Genomic DNA, 11,043 nt, shown 5'->3' with positions numbered 1-11,043 from the left:
AGGTGCATTGGATATAATTTATTTCAGTATATTTTGTTTATCAGCACTGACCTTTTATATAATATTTCAGTATAATATTTTTACTGCCTTAGAACACATATGAGCATGATAGAATCACATATACAGCTTTTTGCCTGCCTTAGAGCACATATAAGCATGGTAGAATCACATATAGAGTTTTTCTGACTGCCTTAAAACACATATGAGCATGATATAATCACATATAAAGTTTTTTACTGCCTTGGAACACATATCATTCATGATATAATCACATATAGAGTTTTTTGCCTGCCTTAGAGCACATATCATTCATGATAGAATCACATATAGAGTTTTTTGCCTGCCTTAGAATACATATGAGCATGATAGAATCACATATACATTTTTTTTACTGCCTTAGAACACATATGAGCATGCTATAATCACATATTCAGTTTTTTGACTGCCTTAAAACACATATGAGCATGATAGAATCACATATAGAGTTTTTCTAACTGCCTTAGAACACATATGAGCATGGTAGAATCACATATAGAGTTTTTTTGACTGCCTTAGAACACATATGAGCATGATATAATCACATATAAAGTTTTTTGCCTGCCTTAGAGCATATATGGGCATGATAGAATCACATATAGAGTTTTTTTGACTACTTTAGAACACATATGAGCATGCTATAATCACATATTCAGTTTTTTGGCTGCCTTTGAACACATATGAGCATGCTATAATCACATATTCAATTTTTGACTGCCTTAGAACACATATGAGCATGATAAAATCACATATACAACTTTTTGCCTGCCTTAGAGCACATATGAGCATGGTAGAATCACATACAGGATTTTTCTGACTGCCTTAGAACACATATGAGCATGTTATAATCACATATTCAGTTTTTTGACTGCCTTAGAACACATCATTCATGATAGAATCACACATAGAGTTTTTTGCCTACCTTAGAGCACATATGAGCATGATAGAATCACATATAGAGTTTTTTTTATTTCAATATATTTTGTTTATCAATACTGACCTTTCTTTTCTTATGTAGGTTGTTGGCGATAATCAGCGTAGCGGAGCTGAAGGGGCAGATCAAGGCAATGAAGAAAAAGACGCACAAAATCTTGGTGATGATTAGATTAATGTGTTGAATTTGTTCTACTTTTTTTTTTGTTTCGAAAATGTAATTGTTGAATTATAAATAATTAAAACTTGTGAATTTTAAAGTGAAACGATTAATTGTTTTAGTTTCCTTTTATATGTAATTTTATGTGTACTTTGTTTTTTATTCACAGGAAATATAAATTATACATGAAATATAAATTATAGTGCGAGAAATTTTTTCTTGATATTTAATTTTCAAATAATTTTTTTATTTTTTTTCCTTGTTTGCGACGGATTGGCGAGATGTATAAGTTAGCGACGGTTGTAAAGCCGTCGTCAAATTGAGGTCGTTGTTTAGTAACGACGGCTTGCGACGAACGTTGCCGTTCGTTATTCCGTCGCAACTTAGCGACGAATATACGTCATCACTTATTAGTGTCAAAAAAATTCGCGATAGAAGATATCTGTCGCTAAGCCGGTTAGCGACGGATTAGCGATGGATTAGCGACGAAATTAAGTTGTCGTTAATCCACTGATTTGTTGTAGTGGTGGTTTATTCTCCGTTGATGTAAATATGTAAAACATATAAGTGGCCATGGATAATGGCTTCCAAGAGATCATGTTTCCTAAGTGGGAGTCCTTGAATGACTTCATTTGATAAAGACGTGTGTGTGAGAGTCCTACTCATGCGAGTCCTAGGATTGGTTATTTTCGTTTGCTTGGGAGTCCCTTATCTTTATAGGTTTTCTTGGTCTCCTTAGCTCTCTTGATTTTATCCTCATCTATTTGTTTGGCTTCCTTTTAACGGAGAGGGATTCCTTAATTGAGAGAGCTGTAAGAACGTTCGTGTTACCGGATGTTGTAGTCTAACACATGATACGCATGTCAAATTATTAGATTTGTTGAACATTTCAGTAAATACTTGACATTTGGCCCTACGTGCTCTCTCCCTCTCTCAACGCGTGCAATGACCCGTGGGGAAATCGCTGTGGCGAAGGATGGTGGGCTTGTAATAAAACCCTTTTTTTTTCCTCTTAAGGTTTTTCTTCTCAAAAAATCAACAGTGAACCTCTATTTCTTCTTGTTCCTCTCTCTCTCTCTCTCTATGTTTTTTTATTGTTCCTTTATTTTTTTTATTTTCTTTTTTCTTTCTTTTCTTGTTGGCTTATGCTTTTTTTTGTTGTCCTGTTTTTTTTTTCTTGAGGAGGTATCATTCTGCTGGTAGGTTGGAAACTAAGTGGTTATGTTTAAACCAGACTAGTGCAACTGATGTCAAGACCCTGCAACATGTCACGCTTGAATTGATCTGCCTGGGTAAATTACACACAAACATGCAACTACCTGCATCCTGGACATATTCAACTTGAAAATGTGAAGGTTATTTTATTCATGTCGTTGGGTTGATCAAGATTACTACAGTGGGCGCAAGAAATGGAAGTAGTAGATGCCAGTACTCCAAGCCAGCGCGACCGATAACAGAGTGGTTCAGGAAACAAGCGGGTGGGGTTTTTTGGTTAGTTATTGACAAAGCTATGGAAGATAAGGACTGTGTGGAGTTGCTCTAAAACATTTGTGTAGAGAGTGAACGAAACAAAATGAGCTTTTTCTTAGCAATATGCATCATTCATGATGGCCATCTTAGATGTCCCTACATACTTTTGGAAGTAATTCAACTTGTGACAAAGGTTGTAAGTCATTACTTATATTGTTCAAGGCCAAAAATAAGATACTCATCAGGTCGTAAAAAATATAAATTTTTAATATTTTTTTAAATTATGAAAAAATAACATTTTTTTTAAAAATAATAATAATATATAAAATAATAATGAATTGCACAAAATACAATCATAAAATCACATACGAAACAATTATGTTTCTATGAACTATATAAGACATCATCAAACATCAACTATCTCACAAGAACAATGCAAAATATTAAATATCTTAAAATTAGAAATATGCGACAAGACTTACACTTTTATATTAAATAAATAAATATATTATGACAATAGTTGAAATTGTTTTTTAATTAGTTTTCACTCATTACTTGAATGCCCCATTATCATGCAAGATCATCAACTGTCATTTTTGTTGGAGGGGCGTGGAGCGTGACTTTTATGTTGATATAAAATATAATTTTCACAGATCCATGTCGAATCATAATAGAGATTTTTTACTTTAACCCACTTTATTGAGTGAAAAATATTGAAAATGCACTCTTACATGAGCAAACCTCAAGAGCTCACTTTTTTGCACATGGATCAATCTACAAATCGCTGTCACGACTCTTAAGGTGTATGAATACCCCTCTAATGCCCCCTACATAAATGAGAAAGTCTGCCATCAATATATCTTTAAAACTCAAAAAACAAAAAACAAGTTTAAATCATTTTAAAGTGCACCGATACGATACACCCTACATCGTAAGATATATCATGATACAAAGTTATATTGTATGATACACTCGTATCACGATAAAAATATGTATCATATCGCTTTTTTCATAGTAACTACAAGGATCATATTGTATTGTACGATACTTACAACATTGCATGAGTTCACAAAAATTTCCAAGTACTCACCATTGTCTGTCAATCTAGCACCTTATTGAGTAATCTACAAATTGTGAGTCATTCCATATGTATTATTTTGTTATTTGTGTTAAGGGTCCTAGTTATATTGAAGTGTTTTTTCATCTCTTATCAGGGTATCAAACAAGGTGCCTAAGGTGTAAAGCAGCAACAGCAAGGGATGATATATTTTTAGATTTCAGCCTTGAGCTACTCCAAAACAAGCTGAATAAGATGTGAAAAGGTTGCAGTTTCTCAAATGCTGAAAACTTGGTTTCGATTCAATCAGGAAGTGAAGCACTTACTGCCGAAGGGCATGAAGAAAAAGATAACAATGAAAAATGCTCGAAGCCGGTTTTCAATCCAATCAGGAGCTAAGAACTTGTCAATGAACTTTATGAACAAGCCAATGAAACTCTAAATGCTGGAACCTTCACTACAAGAAAAATGCTAATTAGCGACGAAAATTTGTGACGGATTTTTTCCGTCGCGAATTAGCGACAGATTAGCTAGAGAAACAATATGTCGCTAATTCGCGACGGATTAGCGAGGAAACAACTTTTATCGCTAATCCGTCGCTACTTAGCGACGGATTAGCGACTGCATTTTTTTGTCGCTAATTCTTATTACAAGAACACCATTTCAGCGATGGATTTAGAGAGGGAACTCTGTCGTCGCGAATCCGTCGCTAATTAGCGATGGCTTAGCGACAGAGTATATTCCGTCGCTGTTTTGGTTTTTTGAATTACGATGGCTTAGCGACGGAATTAATCCGTCGCTAAATGTCGCATTACCCCTAATCCCAGCCCTCTTTTTCCTTTCTCCTTTCGCTGCTCCCGCCCGCCGCCCTCTCCCTCCTGCCGCCCTCTTCCTTCGGCCGCCCTATACATCCCGTCGACCTCTCTGCTGGCCCCCACCGTTCGCCGGAAGTCGATCTCCGTCAACCTTCCGCTGTCGCTGTCGCTGCCGCCGCCGCTGCCCGGAGCAACCGCAGGTATTTCACCGTGAAATGGATTGGGGGTCGACCCCCTGCGTTTTCCGGCAGGGGGTCGACTCCGCCAGGCGGTCGACCCCGGTAGGTGGTCGACCCCCTGCCGTGTTCGACCGGGGGTCGACCCCCTGCCGTGTCCGGCCGGGGGTCAACCCTGGTAGGGGGTCGACCCCCTGCCGTGTCCGGCCGGGGGGGGGGGTCGACCCCCCGCCATGTCTGGCCGGGGGTCGACCCCCCGCCGTGTCTGGCCGGGGGTCAACCCCCTGCCATGTCCGGCCAGGGGTCAACCCCCTGCCTTGTCCGGCAGGGGGTCAACCCCCTGCCGTGTCCGGCAGGGGGTCAACCTCTTGTAGTGTCCGGTAGGGGGTCAACCCCTTTTGATGTCCGGCCGGGGGTCGACCCCCTGGTTTCTTGCTCTTCTTTTTCTTTTTTCAGAAATTAGGGTTTTTATTTTATTTTCATTGTTTAGTTTTCTTTGATTTTCATTGATTAGGATTTTTTATTTTGATTTTCATTTATTAGGCAATTGAATCAAATTTCTTAAATTAAGGCTATTTGTAGTTAATTTAATTAGGGTTTTTATTTGATTTTGTTTTATTAGGGCTTTGAATCAAAATTTAAAAATTAGGGCATTTTATAGTTAATTTGATTAGGGTTTTCTTGGATTTGATTAGAGCTTTTATTTTTATTTTCTATGATTAGGGATTTGAATCATAATTTTTTTAATTAAGGATTTTTAGTTAATTTGGTTAGGACTTTAAATCAAAATTTTTTATTTTATTTGAATAAATTACAAAAGCCTGTGCACTCTGTTTGCAAAAACTAGCTCAACTTTTAGATTATTACATTGTAGTGCCTGCTTATCCATGATAAAATTCAATAGCCACTTGGTGTATAGAATTACTCCTTTTCCTTCATTGTTAATATCCACTCTTACGTTCTTTTGTTATTGGAATAAGAGATAAATATTTTAACCTTTTTTTTTTCTAACCATATATGGCCAACCAATTACTTTATTACCAGGCGTGTCCTTTTTATAAATCATTTGTTTAGAGTGAGTTTTTTTCATGGTGACTTCATTTTAAAACATCATTTTTTTTGTGCAGATTTCTCAACGGAACTCGCTTGTGCCCCGCCACCCGTGGTAAGTAAGTGACAAAAACAATGCAAATCAGGTAAATACCCGTGGTGAGTAAGTGATGCAAGCGCATCACATGTTATTTAATTTATTGAATGTAACACTTTATTGTTCACACACTCACTTAGTTGTTGATATTTAGGACTGCTTTGTTGGAGTTCGGAGATCATGCTGAGCATGATTTTAATGTATAAATATGGAAGTGTTCTTATTTTTGGAGTACGGAGTCCATGCTATGCATGGTAGTAGTTAGTGGGATATTGAAGTGTGTTTGCTGCAGGTACATGTTTGACATTTGTTTGATATGAATTATTTCGATGTATTGCAATGTTTGATGTGATTGTATCCATGCTTACATGTAGTTACTTTCAATTTGATTATGTCTTTCATGTGAAATTGTATACTAAAAGCATGCTTCAAATGAATGTATCGTGTCATGAATAGTTTGCACATAAAAATATTAAGTTATCAATGCATGCATCATAATTCTTGTGATTGTATGACATCATATATTGCATGATAAATTTGATATTTTCTTCATCATAGCATTCTGATGGTTCTCTTTTAACTGATTAGGATACTATTCGTAACATCATACGACAGAATGACTGCAAACCGTGAATGGATGTACCGTAGGATAGTGGACAATGAGTTATCGCATGAATATATGGATGGTGTCGACAGTTTTATTGAATTTGCAACGGCAAGTGTCAGTACGGTAGATCCCACAGGTCGGATTAGGTGTCCCTGCAAGATTTGTAAGAATAATCGATTTGTAGAACCTCATGGCGTTAGACATCACCTATACAGGAAGGGTTTTGTGAGTGATTATCAGAACTGGACGTTTCATAGAGAAGAATTTAGATACGATTTTGATGCACGGGTGAATGTGGTGCACGATAATCCATATACGAATTTGATATTTGATGCTGCAGGAACAGAACTGGGTTCTGCTATGAGTTCTAGTGATGTAAGAACTACCGTAGATGAAGAATCACCAAACGATGCAGCTAGTAGATTTCATGATTTACTTAGAGATGCTGATGAGCCACTTTGGAACGGTTGTGAGAGTCACACTATCTTGTCTGCAGTTCTTCAACTAATGAATTTGAAGTCCGAGTATAATTTGAGTCAATCATGTTTTGACCGTTTGTGCATGATTGTGAAGAGTATGTTGCCTAAAGATGAGAAATTGCCACAAAATTTCTATCGTGCGAAAGTTATGGTCAACGCTCTAGGTATGGGTTACAAAAAGATTGATGCTTGTCCAAATCACAGCATGTTGTATTTCAAGGAGCATTGTAATACTTGATGTGAGTTGTATTGCAATACTTGGTGTGAATGATTAAAAATTTTATTTTAATGTATTGTAATACTTGATACGAATGATTCGAATGCATTGTAATACTTGATGTGAATGATTTCAATTATCTGAATGTATTATAATTTATGCAATTAACGAATGATTTGAATTAGTGCAATACTTGATGTCAATGATTTGAATTACTTGAATGCATTGCAATGCTTGATGTGAATGACTTGAATGCTTTGTAATACTTGATGTAAATTATTTGAATGTATTGTATGACATATGTTATTTGTTAGAATATGGTTCGTGGAGGTTATAGTGGTCGCTCATTCAGTAGTAGCCAGACTTAGCCTTCATCTTCACGGGCTCCTGTGATAGGTATATCATATAACTAATTAGATGCTTGATTAGTTTAAATGCACATTCTGAGAATTTCTAATGTATTTTTTTACAGATGATGTTGAGCCTGTACACGACCCACCTACACCAGTTGATCACACAAGTCAACAGCCAACACAGGAAACAGTGTCTTCTCAGGCTGGCACAAGAAGACTCATTCGAATAGTGTATATCGATAATCGACCGTAAGTATTTTGTTTTCAATTATTGCATATCTTTTAAATATTTTATATTGATATTTACTGTGTAACAATTCATGTGCAGCACGAGGTTTGAGCCACAAGAAGTAGTATGGGAGATTAGGAATTCACTTCTTTAACATCTACCAGGACCAGTTGCTCAATGGAAAGAGTACCCAAAGGAGGTGTTAGACAGATTGTGGTCCTCATTCATGCTATACAGTTGTTCCTCATAGTTAATGTGTTTCATATTTAATTTATTTAAGCAATGTCTACTAACTTTCTGAAAATATTTATAGGCTTTGAATCGCTTCGCAACTACGGTGGAAGAAAATGATGCAAGGAAGGTGCGGCAGAAGGTGGCTGCCAATCGATTTGCAGACATGCTGCACACTATGAAGACTACAGCAAAAAAAGCATCTGGCGTAGTAGATAATCCATTACTGTGGAAGGGTCATGGTCCTATTACTATCAGGAGAGATTACTGGGACGAAATGTGCGATAAGTGGGCGGGAGATGCATTTAAAAATCGCTCTGCGAAGGCTTCACAAAATCGATCGAAGATGCCCGAAGCCCATCTACACACAGGTGGATCTAAGACATTTGGGAGCCACCTAAAGAAAATGGTAACTCATCAATATATAATATTAATTTTATAAGTATTGTTGCAAACTTGTGTACTAAATCTTTTGTCATTTAACTTCGCAGGAAGCAGAAAAAGGAGGCAGTGTACCATATAAGGATGTGTTTGTAGAAACACATAAACGGAAGACCACGGGAGTCTTCGTATCAGAAAAGGCGAGAACGACAACGGTATGTATTAATTCTATTAATAATCATTGCAATATATATGCAAGTTATCATAATGTTATCATTAATTATTAATAAATACTTTAAACATTATTTTGTAGGAGGCATATGAGCAACAGATGGTAGAGCGATATGGCGATGATGCTACTCAGCATCCATCATTTGATCCTACAGCATGGGTGACTGCAGCAGGTGAACCCAAAAAAGGTCGCGTGTTCAGGTTTGGGAGTAATATGAACACTTCACCAGTTATTGGTTCTTCCAGTTACGGCTCACCGACTTCTTGCACCGACATAAGCTCCAAGCAGCCGAATATTCTTTCCAGTGATGATGTACGCCAGATCATTAATGAATCACTGAATAACTATTTTCAATACACCGTCGCCCCCTTTCTCCGAAATGAGATCAAGGCCGCTGTTCAGGATAAGGGATCTTCGATTCCAGGTCCCTCTCAGGTATAATCACATATTCAGTTTTTGACTGCCTTAGAGCACATATGAGCATGCTATAATAACATATAGAGTTTTTTATTGCATTAGAGCACATATGAGCATGCTATAATCACATATAAAGTTTTTTTGTCTGCCTTAGAGCACATATGAGCATGCTATAATCACATATAAAGTTGTTTTTTCTGCCTTAGAGCACATATGAGCATGCTATATTCACATATTCAATTTTTTGACTGCCTTAGCACACATACGAGCATGATCGAATCACATATATAGTTTTTTGCCTGCCTTAAAGCACATCTGAGCATGGTAGAATCACATATAGAGTTTTTTTAGATGCCTTAGAACACATATGAACATGCTATAATAACATATAGAGTTTTTTTGTCTGCATTAGAACACATATGAGCATGCTATAATCACATATAAAGTTTTTTTGTCTGCCTTAGAGCACATATGAGCATGCTATAATCACATATTCAATTTTTTGACTGCCTTAGCACACATACGAGCATGATCGAATCACATATATAGTTTTTTGCCTGCCTTAAAGCACATCTGAGCATGGTAGAATCACATATAGAGTTTTTTTAGATGCCTTAGAACACATATGAACATGCTATAATCACATATTCAATTTTTTAACTGCCTTAGCACACATATGAGCATGATAGAATATATATATATATATATATATATATATATATAACTTTTTGTCTGCCTTAGAGCACATATGAGCATGATAGAATCACATATAAAGTTTTTTTGACTGCATTAGAACACATATGAGCATGCTATAATCACATATTCAGTTTTTTGACTGCCTAAGAACACATATGAGCATATTATAATCACATATTCAGTTTTTTGACTGCCTTAGCACACATATGAGCATGCTATAATAACATATAGAGTTTTTTTACTGCCTTAGAACACATATGAACATGTTATATGTCATTTATGATAGAATCACATATAAAATTTTTGGCTTTGCCTGCCTTAGAGCACATATGAGCATGCTATATTCACATATTCAATTTTTTTACTGCCTTAGCACACATACGAGCATGATCGAATCACATATATAGTTTTTTGTCTGCCTTAAAGCACATCTGAGCATGGTAGAATCACATATAGAGTTTTTTTAGATGCCTTAGAACACATATGAACATGCTATAATCACATATTCAATTTTTTGACTGCCTTAGCACACATATGATGATGATAGAATCACATATAGAGTTTTTTTATTGCCTTAAATCACACATGAGCACATGATAGAATCACATATAGTGTGTAATTTATTTCATTATATTTTGTTTATCAATATTGACTGTTCTTTTCTTGTGTAGGCTGCTAGCGATAATCAGGGTAGTGGAGCTGAAGGGACAGATAAAGACAATGAACAAGAAGACGCACAAAATCTTGGCGATGATTAGAAGACTGTGTTGAAGAAGTTCTATTTTTTTTATTTTTCCTAATTGTAATTGTTGAATTGTAAATAATTAAACTTCTTAATTTTAAAGTGGAACGATTAATTGTTGTAGATTCTTGTTATATGAATTTTTTTGTGTGGTTTGTTTTTTATTTACAGGAAATATAAATTGTACAGGAAATAGAAATTGTACAGTTCTCGGTAATTAATTTTCAAATAATTTTTTTTAAATTTTTTTTCGTGTTTGTGACGGATTAGCGACAGAACCATCCGTCGCTATTCATATTAATCTAGCGACGACATAGCGACGGAAGTAAATCCGTCTCCAAGCCGTGGTCGCCGTTTAGTACCGGCGGATTGGCGACGGAATATAGCGCTCGTTATTCCGTCGCAAGTAGCGACGGACCTGGCGACGGAATCCTTCCGTCGCCAGTTAGCGTCAAAATATTCGCGACGTAAGCATACTGTCGCCTCGTTGTCGCTAATTCGTCGCTAACCATGTTAGCGACGGATTAGCGACAGAATGTGGTCGTCGCTAATCTACTGCTTTGTTGTAGTGCTTGGTTTTTCCTTGACAGCCATCTCTCTCTCTCTCATTGACTTTGTGCTTATGTTTTTCTAAATATATTTAATACCTTAATCAACAATCTGGT

At 36.4% G+C, this 11,043-nt stretch overlaps 1 long non-coding RNA gene across 1 annotated transcript; it reads left to right on the top strand.

Moving 5' to 3' along the window:
- Positions 1 to 7,643: 7,643 nt before the first annotated feature.
- LOC149845973 (uncharacterized) lies at positions 7,644 to 10,501 on the top strand. The gene is made up of 2 exons (XR_016430493.1): positions 7,644 to 7,699; positions 10,308 to 10,501. It is a non-coding gene; the product is annotated as an uncharacterized LOC149845973 (long non-coding RNA).
- The last annotated feature ends 542 nt before the right edge of the window (positions 10,502 to 11,043 follow it).

Source organism: Nuphar pumila, chromosome 2, assembly GCF_984573655.1.
Source record: "Nuphar pumila chromosome 2, dmNupPumi1.hap1.1, whole genome shotgun sequence".
Taxonomy (NCBI): Eukaryota; Viridiplantae; Streptophyta; class Magnoliopsida; order Nymphaeales; family Nymphaeaceae; genus Nuphar; species Nuphar pumila.
The sequence above is the reverse complement of the archived record's forward strand: the minus strand, read 5'-3'. Positions and strand labels throughout refer to the sequence as shown.